This window comes from Pseudorasbora parva, chromosome 17 (genome assembly GCF_024679245.1).
Source record: "Pseudorasbora parva isolate DD20220531a chromosome 17, ASM2467924v1, whole genome shotgun sequence".
NCBI lineage: Eukaryota > Metazoa > Chordata > Actinopteri > Cypriniformes > Gobionidae > Pseudorasbora > Pseudorasbora parva.
The window spans coordinates 15,145,904-15,159,094 of NC_090188.1; the positions used below are offsets into that span (position 1 = coordinate 15,145,904).

The 13,191-nt window shown below is 42.2% G+C and overlaps 1 protein-coding gene across 2 annotated transcripts in view; it reads left to right on the top strand.

Annotated features, from left to right (window-relative positions):
• Positions 1-13,191, top strand: part of atrnl1a (attractin-like 1a) — a 324,662-nt gene that overhangs the window by 227,971 nt on the left and 83,500 nt on the right. The gene's annotated exons all lie outside the window — the stretch shown is intronic.

Here is a 13,191-nt window from a genome sequence, read left to right on the forward strand (position 1 = left end):
GCACTTTCCAAAATGTTACAAGGAAAGAAAAGTGGTTTAATTATAGTCAAATATACTATAGTGTATGAGAGGGTATGAAGGTAGATGATAACATTCAGTAAAACAGGCTTATGGGAATTACAAGTGCTCATAGACAAAGGCATGTCACAGATTTTTTCAATAAAGATGCGAGCTACCACAGACAGATTATTGGACGAGTTATTAAAAGGAAGGGCAGTAGAGCAGTGGGACTGTTGGATCCACATGCTTGCTCTGAAGGGGACCTTTATTGATCTGTTCCTAATAGTTTGCTCTTCAAGGTCAATAGGGCTGTCTAACAGTAGCTTTGAATTACATTGAGTTTGAATGTCTGTCACCCATGAGTACAAGAGAGAATAAGAGCATGTGCAGCGTTCGGTTGCATTGTAAAGTCATTGTCTTAGTTTGTTTTTCAGTTTATTTAGTTGGTTCAACTCCGCTTCTGTTGAGTAAATCACCCCTCAAATGCAAATGGATATGATAGTAATGTTAATGCAATAAATGCAATTTTCATGTGGGAGCATTCATAGGGAATTCTTGCTTGTGATAGACAATTCACACATTAAGATGTTATTTTGTCACATTATTGTGACATATAGTTGACATAAAGTTCGGTTATTTTTCAGAATATTTAATTTATTAACTTTCTAAACAAATTAAATATCAGTGTTTACCATACATTTATTTATCTGTGGTGGCCTGCCACAATATCAAAATTGACCGCCATAAATAGATTTCAGTGCTTCTGTAGCTGGTTCAAAAAATATATAAAATGTAATGAACTTCATCAAAACTTAATTTCTTGTGCTTTTATATTTGTTTAAATATGTTCTGGGTCATAATAGTTAAGTGTTCATAATTAACTCTAGTGGGAACCATTCATGCAGAAATCATTTTGTATAGGGCACATATCGGTGACGCACGTTTCCTTTTGCGATGTGCGAACAGCGCCATCTTTAGACGCACATTTGTTGCAGTTTGGGTCAAATGTGCTCTCTCTCGCTCTTCTAACGAGCGTGCTGCTTTTCCGTGCACAGAGTGAAGGGGAGAGACGTATATTCCAAAAATTGATTGTGCTCTATGTATTTCTGCAGAATAAAGCATCCTGAGACCTCTTCCACATGCATTGTCTTCATTGAGCATATCTACAGTAAACACAACCAGAGTAAAACCGCTACATAAAATGGTGCCGTGACCTACTGGATCAACTGGATTGGCCGCAGCCGATCGCTGGAGTTGTGCAGTGTGTTCGTGACATCTGGATGCTGCGTGAGAGCATTTCAACATTGTTCTGGTAACTGAAAAGAGAAAAGAGACTTTTTCTGCGGACCGACTTATTGAACTGTTGTTGTTTTTTTTTCTCATCATACTTATTGGACATTTTCTGAGGTCAGTTTTCTCTTGTGTTCATCCTGTCATTGTTGTAAATACCATGGCTGGGCTAAGGAAAGACTCAGATATGATGACACCATACCTTGGGAGGGGCAGAGGGTTGTTGGGGGTTGAAGCACCTGTCGTTGGTAGACCTAGAGTGCTAGTTTATAGTCCCCATTCACCTGATACCATAGCAGATCAACCTATTGGGCCGACTGCCTCTACACCTAGTAATGAGAATGAGAATGTTGCACAGCAGTTACGTGATCTTATCGGTGAATTAGGCACCCAAATAGGGGATTCTATAGCCACACGGCTATTAGCTAGTCAAAGCACAGTCACCCCCTCCAGTTCAGTCCCATTCAGTGCTGGTGCGCCAAAATCATCAAACACAGGCCGGAATCTCAATAATGTCAGCCTGATAGTCAAACCAGATGTTAAAGAACCCCCAATGTTTAGAGGAGATGGAACAGACAAGTACACTGTTCAAGAATGGATCGAATTGATGGAATTGTATCTCCACAAAGCAGATTGCTCTGACACACATCAGATAGATGAGATACTGAGCCACCTGCTAGGCCGGGCCAAGAGTATTGTCAAGGTCAGGCTCAAAAGCAGCCCTAATGAAGCTATCTCACCTGAGACCATCTATGACGTGTTGAGGCGTTACTTCAGTGAAAGTCCTGGATCGTGTCAACCGCTAGCTGACTTTTATGCGACACGACCAAAATCAAATGAGTGCCCTGTTGATTACTGGGTACGATTAAATGCAGCTGCTGAGTTAGCAGACAGTCATCTGCAGAAACAAGGTGAAAAGATGAAGAACATGAGTTCTGAAATTGCAATGATGTTCATCAGAAACTGTTCGGAACCAAACCTCTCTAGTATGTTTAGGTGTAAACCCATCAGTAAATGGTCAGTCATGGAAATCCAGGAGGCCATTGATGAACACCAGAGGGAAGTCCAATCTAAGAAAATGTCTGCTGTCCCACACAATGTTAACACTGTCCAAGTCGCTGCTGCTAAAGTAACAACCTATCCTCACGCTGTCCCCAAGGGAGTGAGCCTGAATGCAGATGCGCCCGTTTATGTTCCTGAAAGTGCATTGAAGGCGGCTGAACATTCAACCTCAGAAGCTGGCACTTTGGAGCGTGTCTTAAGTATGCTGGAAAGGGTATTGGAGCGTACAAGTCAGAATGCTCCGATCTCTCAGCCAAGAGCAACTCAGTGGCGTAACTTTTCCCCATGCAGAGTCTGCGGTGATAGGAATCATTCTACACGTTCACATTGTATGAGAGAAAGGCGATGTTTGTCATGCTTGGAGATTGGGCATCAGCAGAAGCAATGTCACAAAGTCGTCAGCCCTGCTAGCCCATCTGATTCCGACCCACATGCTCAGGGAAACTAAGTCACTCACGTATGGGAGGGGATTATGTGAGTGCAAAGTGTCAAACCCTCTGTGTAGATGATGATTTATATGTTTATGATGAATGTTGCAAGTCTGTCTCCAGTAACAGTATCGTCTTGTTCCAAAATGTCACAAAGTTGGAAAAAGCAGATAGCCTGTTCTATACCTCAGTGCTGCTGGATGACAAAGTCACAGTCCAAGCTCTTTTAGATAGTGGATCCATGGCATGCACAATCAATGAAGAAATGGAGTGTGAACTGCTGAATGCAGGGATGTCTACCCAGACTGACGAGTCGCACATAGACGTTCTTCTTGTTGGCTGTGGTGGTGTTAAAGTCAGACCAAAGAGAGTCTTCCAGCTGAAGATGAACGTGTATGATACGTTAGTGAGTGTGCCCACATTTGTTGTCCCGGGACAGAGGGACCAGTTAATTCTTGGAACTAATGTCATCAAGTTCATCCTTACCCAACTCAAGCAAACCTCTGGCTATTGGAACGTCATGAATCGGCCTGAGTCATCTGGGGAACCTGAAATTGAGCAGTTTCTGAACATGTTGTCGGGCATTAACAGGTGGAAGGGTGGCAAAATCCCTGATATTGTGGGCACTGCCAAACTGGCCCAAGCCGTCACTCTTTTGCCCAGGCAGGAACACCTTGTGTGGGGTAAGCTTCCATCAGACACCCCTATTTCCATGGGAAGTACCATCGTGATTGAACCACCCAAGACACAGACCCACAAGAAAGGCATTATGGTCGGAAGAGTCATAGCCTCTATGTCTGGTGATGGATGGGTACCAGTCAGGATCATGAATCCCCTTGATAAGGCTATTACACTGAGAAGAAACTCCAAAATAGCCGATGTCTTCCCTGTTGTGGCTGTTGAAGACCTCAGCGAGCATTCCGATCACAACAGCAATAAGATGGTGGGTGTAGGGTGCCAGAACATGGTGGGAGGTATTGACAAGGGAGGTTGCCCTGGTTTCGAGCTCAACGAAAGCCTTCGGAAGCTTGGTCTTGGCGATTTGGACATTGAGTCATGTGAAGTATCACACTATTGGAAGAACCAGATGTTACAGCTCATTAAGAGGCATGAGGACGTATTTTCCAAACATAAACTGGATTGCGGCAAGGCAAAGGAGTTTGTCCACCGCATTCGTTTGTCAGATGATCATCCCTTCAGGCTTCCATACCGCCGTGTTCCACCAGCGCAGTACCAGAAGCTGAGGAGTGTTCTCTCAGAGATGGAGGAACAGGAAATCATACGCAAGTCCAATAGTGAGTGGGCTTCGCCACTCGTGCTGGTATGGAAGAAAAATGGAGACCTTCGAGTGTGTGTGGACTACCGGTGGCTGAACGCTCGGACTGTAAAGGATGCCCACCCCTTGCCTCATCAGGCAGACTGTTTAGCAGCTTTGGGAGGAAATGTCATCTTCAGTGCGATGGACTTAACCTCTGGGTTCTATAACATCGTAATGTCTGAAGAGGACAAAAAGTTTACTGCCTTTACGACCCCCATGGGCCTGTACGAATTTAATCGCCTGCCTCAAGGGCTCTGTAACAGTCCAGCCAGCTTTATGCGACTCATGACCAACATCTTCGGGGATCAGAATTTTCTCACACTGTTATGCTATCTGGATGACCTTCTTGTGTACGCCCCAAATGAAGAGACAGCCATTGAGCGGCTTGAGCTGGTGTTTAATAGGCTCAGTGCACACGGACTGAAGTTAGCCCCGAAGAAATGCCATTTTCTAAGGAGAAGTGTGAAATTTCTGGGACATGTCATTGACGAAACTGGAGTAGCAACGGATCCAGATAAGGTTAGTGCCATCTCTGCCATATCCAAATCTGATCTGATGATGCCGGATGGAGTAACACCTTCGCAAAAAAAGATAAAGTCGTTTCTGGGAATGGTGTTATATTACCAAAACTTCATTCAGAACTGCTCCAGTATAGCAAAACCATTGTTCACCTTGACAGCTGCACCCAGAGGGAAGAAGACCCCTGTGAGAGGCACTGCGTCGTTTAAGAAACTGAACCCCGGTGACTGGAAGCATGAGCACAGTGTGGCTTTCCAAAGTTTAAAGACAGCCCTGTTGGAATCTGTTGTGCTGACTCACCCCGATTTCAGTCGACCATTCATTCTATGTACTGATGCGTCTTTGGATGGATTAGGAGCTGTTCTGTCCCAAGTTCCGGAAGGAGCAGTTAAGGCACGTCCCATCGCCTTTGCCAGTAAATCTCTCACTCGTGCACAAGCGAAGTACCCTGCTCATCGTCTAGAGTTTTTGGCTCTTAAGTGGTCCGTCTGTGATAAGTTTAGCCACTGGTTAAAGGGACATGACTTCACTGTCTGGACGGACAACAATCCTTTAACATACATCATGACGAAGCCAAAGCTTGACGCATGTGAGCAGAGGTGGGTGTCTAAGCTGGCCCCCTATAGCTTTAATATTCAGTACATACCTGGCAGTAGAAATGTGGTCGCAGACGCCTTGAGTAGGCAGCCCTTCATCCGTGGCTGTGTCAGTCAGAGGCTGATGTCAGAGCCGTATTATGCGCTGTTGGAAGAAGCGGAGCAGGTACGAGAGAACACTGTACAAGACGTTTTCAGGTTGAGTACAAACACCTGTGATGTTGAACATTACCCCTGTGCAGGTTCAGAATCATGTTCACTCACCAGTGCGGAAGTGTCAGCAATCCTTGATGTTCACACTGAGTGGGAAGTAGGCACAAGAGATCGGGCGATCCAGTGGCTCACTCAGGATACCCACCAGTTGTTGACTCCAGATCCTAGTCCCCTCCCAGTTTTCTCATTGAGAGAGTTACAAGAGAAGCAGCAGGATGACGTAACGCTGTCAAGAGTCTTGTTCTATGTGAGAAGAGGAAGGAAACCATCTAGACGTGAGAGAAGTGGAGAAACTCACAAGGTAATCAAAGCACTTAAGCAGTGGGAGAAGCTCAAAATCCTTGACGGAATACTCTACCGGGTATCCAAGGATGTCCTGACGCGGAAAAGGAGACTGCAATATGTTGTTCTAAGTTCGCTGGTGGAGCAGGTCCTTGGGGGCATTCATGATGCAGCTGGGCATCAAGGTCAGGGTAGGACTTTATCCCTTGCGAGACAGAGATTCTTCTGGGTCAGTTTGGAACGAGATGTACGTGAACATGTCAGGTGTTGCAAACGTTGTGTGGTGAGCAAAACTCCAGAACCCGAAGGCAGGGCTCCTCTGGAAAGCATAAAGACATCGAGCCCCCTGGAATTGGTCTGCATAGATTTTTGGTCTGCTGAGAATTCAAGCGGTAGTAGCGTGGATGTCTTGGTCATAACAGACCACTTTACTAAGATGGCTCATGCTTTTCCTTGTAAAGATCAATCGGCTAAACAAGTTGCAAGGCTGTTGTGGGATAGGTACTTTTGCATATATGGCTTTCCAGAAAGGATCCATTCGGATCAAGGTGCCAACTTTGAGAGCCAGCTGATTCGTGACTTGCTGGAAGTTGCTGGAGTGAGGAAGTCCAGAACAACTGCGTATCACCCTATGGGTAATGGTCATGTTGAACGATTTAACAGAACTCTGGGTGGTATGATCAGGGCGTTGCCACCTAGGGCTAAGCAGAAATGGCCACAGATGTTGCAATCATTGACCTTTGCATATAACTGCACAGCCCATGAGTCAACTGGGTTTGCCCCTTTTTACTTGATGTTCGGCAGAGTTCCGAAACTCCCAGTGGATGTGATGTTCAGCAGTGTGGAGAGGGACAATGTCCTCGTTGATTATGATACGTATGTGATTAAATTGAGGGACGACTTGAAAGAAGCTCTGGCCCTTGCTCAGAAGAATGCAGAGGCCAGTCAACGGCGCCAGGCAGACCTATACAACAAAAGGACCAAAGGACGCAGTATTGATGTTGGGGATCAGGTTTTACTGGCCAACAAGGGCGAACGTGGTCGGAAAAAACTGGCAGATAGGTGGGAGTCCATTCCATATACAGTTGTTGCTCTGAATCCTCATTGTCACACCTACCGTATCCGCAACACCCACACCGGTCAGGAAAAGACTGTTCATAGGAACTTGCTCCTTCAAGCAAACTTTCTGCCAATTGAGGTTGAGGAAGTTGAACCCTCATTCAGTGATGGCAGTGAATCACTTGATGACTGTAGTGGCGTTGCTTTGACCGATGCTATAACGCACATGTCAGAATGTAGTAATGCAGATCGAACTGCCAGCTGGATAGCAGGGACTGTGGCTCCAGATGATAGCTTGAGTTGTATATCCTCTGGGGCAGAGAGTGTCCTCCCATTGGCAGTGGGTCCTGATCCTGCACAATCTGTGCTTTCAGCAACGCTGGGTGAAACTTTAGGATGTGACACTGTTTCTGAATGTACAAGTAATGGAGGCTTGACTTGTGATCCAATGACATCTGTATCTATGGAAGGTTCTGCTGACATACAGACCTCTGAGCCAGTGGATTCGCTCCCTAATCAAGTAGTGACTCAAGTCAGAACAAGGTTTGGCAGACTTGTGAAACCTGTAAACAGGTTAATTCAGAACATGACCCAAAGCATGAAGACTGTCAGTTCAGTTGATGGAGTTACTAGGTCTTTATTGTCATAAAATGGGTTAAGCAGTTCCATGAAGAGTGCAAAAATGTTTCCTTTGAATTTATTTGAATCATTACATTGAGTTAAAAAAGCCAAAATTCAGAATCCTAAACGTTACTGTCACATTGAATTCGAAGTAGTGGTGTTTGGGGCACCCTATTTACAAGTGTCGTCTTAGTAGGTCTGATCAGCCTGCTTAGATCACTTTCCCTGTGGGTTGGGAAGCACATATTGCTGTGTCGAGTGTAAATTGTGTTTATTCTGTGTGTGGCTTTTTGATCAGCTATTTATCCATATTGAAGAAGTTTTGTGAAGTTCAGCGGGGAGTATGTAGCTGGTTCAAAAAATATATAAAATGTAATGAACTTCATCAAAACTTAATTTCTTGTGCTTTTATATTTGTTTAAATATGTTCTGGGTCATAATAGTTAAGTGTTCATAATTAACTCTAGTGGGAACCATTCATGCAGAAATCGTTTTGTATAGGGCACATATCGGTGACGCACGTTTCCTTTTGCGATGTGCGAACAGCGCCATCTTTAGACGCACATTTGTTGCAGTTTGGGTCAAATGTGCTCTCTCTCGCTCTTCTAACGAGCGTGCTGCTTTTCCGTGCACAGAGTGAAGGGGAGAGACGTATATTCCAAAAATTGATTGTGCTCTATGTATTTCTGCAGAATAAAGCATCCTGAGACCTCTTCCACATGCATTGTCTTCATTGAGCATATCTACAGTAAACACAACCAGAGTAAAACCGCTACACTTCCCATTTATTAACTAGACTAGCGGCCCTAAAAATACATTTTAATTTCTCATAATAACATAAAAACACTTTAATGTCATGTTTTGCACCATTGCTGTCAAACAAACTAAAATAAAAAGCTAGAAAATGCCCCCGGACCCCCCTAGAGGGACTGAGGTCCACACACCACAAATAACACAAAATCCTGTGGGAAACACTGTATATTATATTATATTCATTATATTATATTATATTATATTAATTATATTGTATTGTATTGTATTATATTGTATTATATTATGAATGCAAATTCTATGTATTATTAATTTATTTTTATTTGTAAGAATCAATATCAGTTATTATTAGAATGAATATTGCAATTAATTAGAATTAATGCCAATTCAGCGAACTGTAAAAAGGATTATTGATAGTATTAAACTACTATATATAATAATGCATCAACAACATGTTAAATAATAATTTAAAACAATTAAAATTGTAATTTAATAGTTTACCGTATGTAAACTAGGGATGGGACGAAATATCGTTTGACAAAATATCGTGATACAAAACGTGACGAAACGCATCGAGGTCGAAAAAAATGGATCGCGAAATAAAGATAGATGGCACTGCTGCATGATTTGAGTAGTATATAAATAATTTAGTGTATTGTGTGTGTGTGTGTGTGTGTGTGTGTGTGTGTGTGTGTGTGTGTGTGTGTGTGTGTGTGTGTGTGTGTGTGTGTGTGTGTGTGTGTGTGTGTGTGTGTGTGTGTGTGTGTGTGTGTGTGTGTGTGTGTGGCAGACACATAGACCGTTAAAAGGGCAGACATAACAAAACGCAGCGCGCATTTTCTGTTTGATCTGAGGCATAGCCCGTAAAGTTAGTTGGAAAAAGTGAGAGCAGTCAGTCTAAGGATGTAGCAGCAAACATTAATAGGGAAAGAAAATGGTTGACATTAGCATTAATATTCTAAACCAAAAATGCAGTTATTGCCTACATAAACTACCATATTTTCTATTTAACTTTTATTAGACTCCAGAAAGAAAAGGGCGTTTTTTCACTGAGCACATTCTCTGCAGTCTGAGCGCGATGCACTGCAGCTCACTCACTCATTTCTGAGGTAAATCATTAACACCATCACCCCGCTTACAGTACACGTGTTTTATTGAACTAAATACATTACAATCGGCTAAAACGAATGCACAGGTTACTTTCCTGAAAAAGCGCGCTCCCGAGTCGTCTGTGTTCTCCACACTGTCCACGTGAATCGCGGACCAGTTCGGCGCGCACACGCAAAATACCGGCAGTTCAATAGGGAATGCGGATCTCTTAAAGGGGCCGCACTATATTCCTACTCGTGTAATATGGACCTTCTCCAGGTATGGTGTGGTTCTGGTTCGCTCACTGGTACACATTAACAATTTTTCATACGAACTTTGCCCTGTTCTGAATTAAACTGCCAGTGTAAAAACTCCCTTTATATTGTTAAAATGAGAGAAGTCATTACTTACTCATTATTTTTAAGTTTAGGCTTAAGTTAACAATTTCTTAGATAAACATATATATGACCTTTGATATGTCTAGTCTTCATGCTGTATTGATTATTATTGAATAAGTATGGTTTCACTAATAATAAATGTACATTTGCATAAAGCATGCATATTTGTCCATACACCTCTGTTTAAGATGTGGTCGCAGACTTCTAAAAATTCTCCTTTTTTTTAAACAACATAGAAACAAAATGCAAAAAAAAGAGAAAAATCCTACCTTTCGTTTAAGTACATTACTTAGGTGGTAAAAAAAATAATCACAGATTTGGAAAGAAAAAAATATATTTTGATATCGTATCGTGATGTATCGTATCATAACCCTGGCATATCGAGGTGCATCGTATCGTGAGTTTAAGTGTATCGTCCCATCCCTAATGTAAACAGTATCAGTAACTGTGTGCAAGGATCTGTGTCTAACACAATTTTGGATTTGTGATTATGAATTATGAATATTTCTCTGCTGGTGTCACCATTTCTTTGTGCATGTGGTGTGGTATTATTTGTGGGTTTTCACGAGTCAACACCAAAATGCCACAAATATCAAAGTCCTGGTGGGACTGATTAGAGACAAGAATAGCAGTAGAGTGAGTAAGTGGGTAAGAAAAGGCATGAGACACGCCATTCTCTCTTTTTTCCTCTCAAGCCCAACCCAAGAGCTTGGTAATCCCACATGGGAAAGTCTTGGTCATCTTGATCATTAATTAACCCATCCTCAACCCAGGCTTTTGTGTCTTCCCAGACAGGCAGGCAGATGCCTGGAGCATTGTCTAATGAACTCCTTCCACCTTCCGGTCATGCAGTTCGCCCAACAGCCCTTCCTCTGTTCCTCTATTAGGTTAGCGTTAACTGCAATCCTTCACAGCCAGGTGGACCATAGAAGGGAGCAGATAAGTTTCTGAGAGAGTGCTTATGGTCCCCTCCACTTGGATAAACTGAGCTCACAAAACAGACTGGAGTGGGTCCTCAAAGCCGATTTAGCGGGACAGATGTCCTCGGAACGGCGTATCCCTGATCACTGGAGCAAATCACATCTCTCAGCCAGACTGCACTGCAGCCTTGCATACTGATGGTGGAGATGAGATGTGTCTGTGTGTGTAATCACTTTGGGAGACCTGTGTTGGGTGTCTCGCCGGCTGATTCAAGGAGAAGACGAGCGTGGAGGACAGAACAGCAAGGTTGTCTGACCACCACTCTTTTGTCCTGGATGTTCGGAATGCAGTTTATTTCCTCCCATTCTATCTCACTCAGTCGCATGAGATATCTGGGCAGTGACCAAGACAAGCAATTGGCACGTACAAGTCCTGTGAGAGACAAAACAGCAGGAGTGAGTGACAGAGACAAACACTTCCCAAACTAAATGACTGTTTATTGCATAAAAATCAATAAAAGACTGCCTTGTTGTGGCTGTCTACACCTCTCACTTTATTTATTTTGTCTGGCTGTGCATTTTAAGCAAAATTTGAATTAGGGCTGTGCTTATGCAATCATATGGAGCTGCTTGTCTGTGTTGGTTCCACAGACTGTCAGTATGTGCATTAGTGGAGGTGATTTCTTTCAGAATTTTTTATTTTATTTGTGCAAGATACATTGTTGTGCCAGTAGGTTGAGACAAGTAACTTTCTTTGAGTAAATCAATCATTCAACCAAATCTTTCAAATACACTAATTCACTTAGGAACAAAACAAGTCACTAGAAGTGTCCGTCTTGATGCGGCATTATATAAAAGTACCTCAAGTGTGTTTTGAAACGCAGAGTCTGTCTGCTCTTTAATCACTCTCATACTTTGATACACAGATCTGTGTAGATTGTAAGTCGAACACACCTACTGCAAATTTGTTCACATCACCATAAATCATTCAATAATAAAACAATTGACTGATTTTTTAATTCATTGAATGAATCTTTACACAATCCGTTTGTTTAAACAAACGGATTAGTTTAACAGCACAATTAATCAGCTTTATGAGTCAGTGAATCATTCACAAAATCAGTGTTTTTTTTTTTATCGATTCATTCAGGAGAAACACAGGTCACTCTCTTTATAATGAAACAAATGACTGACTTTGTGAGTGAGTCACTGAATCATTCACTCAAAACCTTATTCTTTCAATGTACCTTACCGATACTTTTCCTCTGGATTCACAAACGCATATATATATTGTTTTGTGTTTTCTGGGACTCAACTCTGTAGCCTAAAATTTTCTACAAAATGGTTCAAGTTTGCTATATATTTTGCTATCTTAACTATATACATTACAGATATGATTAGTTGGATTTTATTATTTGTATTTGGCATTTTTTATCCCTTCTGTCCACAACCCTCTCACTTGCCACCAGTCGAGAAAAACTGCTCTACAGATCATGTTTTGATTAGCAGTTTGAGTGATCTTATTATCCCTGCAGTATTCAGTGCTGCTCTGTATGTCTAATGGTGGTCATTGCTGAAAGAAAGAGACCGAAAACATGAAGAGTCAGACATAGCTGGCGCTGGGCACTAATTACCTCTAGCCTGCCGCCACTCAAGTGCCAGCATCTGCTGCAATCAGGCCAGTTCTGCTCTCATCCGAGGAGCTGTTGAAGAGAAAGCCTTTCTCAAGAGACAACAAGCAGTCAAACGGCACCGGCTCTACATTTATCTCTTTCTCCCTTTACTTTAAAGATTGCGCTGAAAGGACGGCTAGTTTAACGGAGGGTTTTTAAAAAAATATGTGTGTGAGCTGCATGCATTTCTTGTGTATGTGTGTGAGGAGGATTTGTGTGCATATGTGCCTTTCAGTGTGTTATAATTGCCTCAAGCCTTGTAGATACGGCTCATGTTACATTTGCATATGCATTTACCAGCCTATTTATACTTGTTAGTGGCTCGTGTTAATGGCGAACAGATCTGTAATACAGCCATATGCTCTGTTTACCTGCTTAATAAATGTTTGTGGATATTTTTCAATTGAAATGGCACTTGCAGTAGTCACTATTTTTATAAGACACTTGCCTTTCTTACAGGCATATTTCACCCAAAAATATATTTATTTTTATATAAAATCATTTATTCACCCTCATGTCGTTTCGAACCGGTCTGACTTTCTTTCGTTGGAACAAAAGAAGATATTTTGAACAACGTTGGGAAACAAACTATATTGGAACTTATTGACCTCCATTGTATGAATATGTGGGGGAGGAAAGAGACCTTTCTCAAAATATTTTCTAAATGATCTTTTTAATGCACTACGGTGCACTTTACAGGATCCAAATGAGATGGCAGTTTGAAATGAAGTCCATATACACGTTTAGATCTGAATCTTCCTTCGTTTACAATATATTTTAAGAAACAATCCAGCTCAGCAGTTTTTCGACGTCTGTTTGTCCCAGTGTGACTGTGATTTTTTTCCGTGCCTTTGTTTGCTCCTGAGCACACAATATCTCACAGTGGACCTGACCTACATTGTTCTACAATATATACCCCCCTTTACTTTAGTTAGGATTTTAACTTACAAAT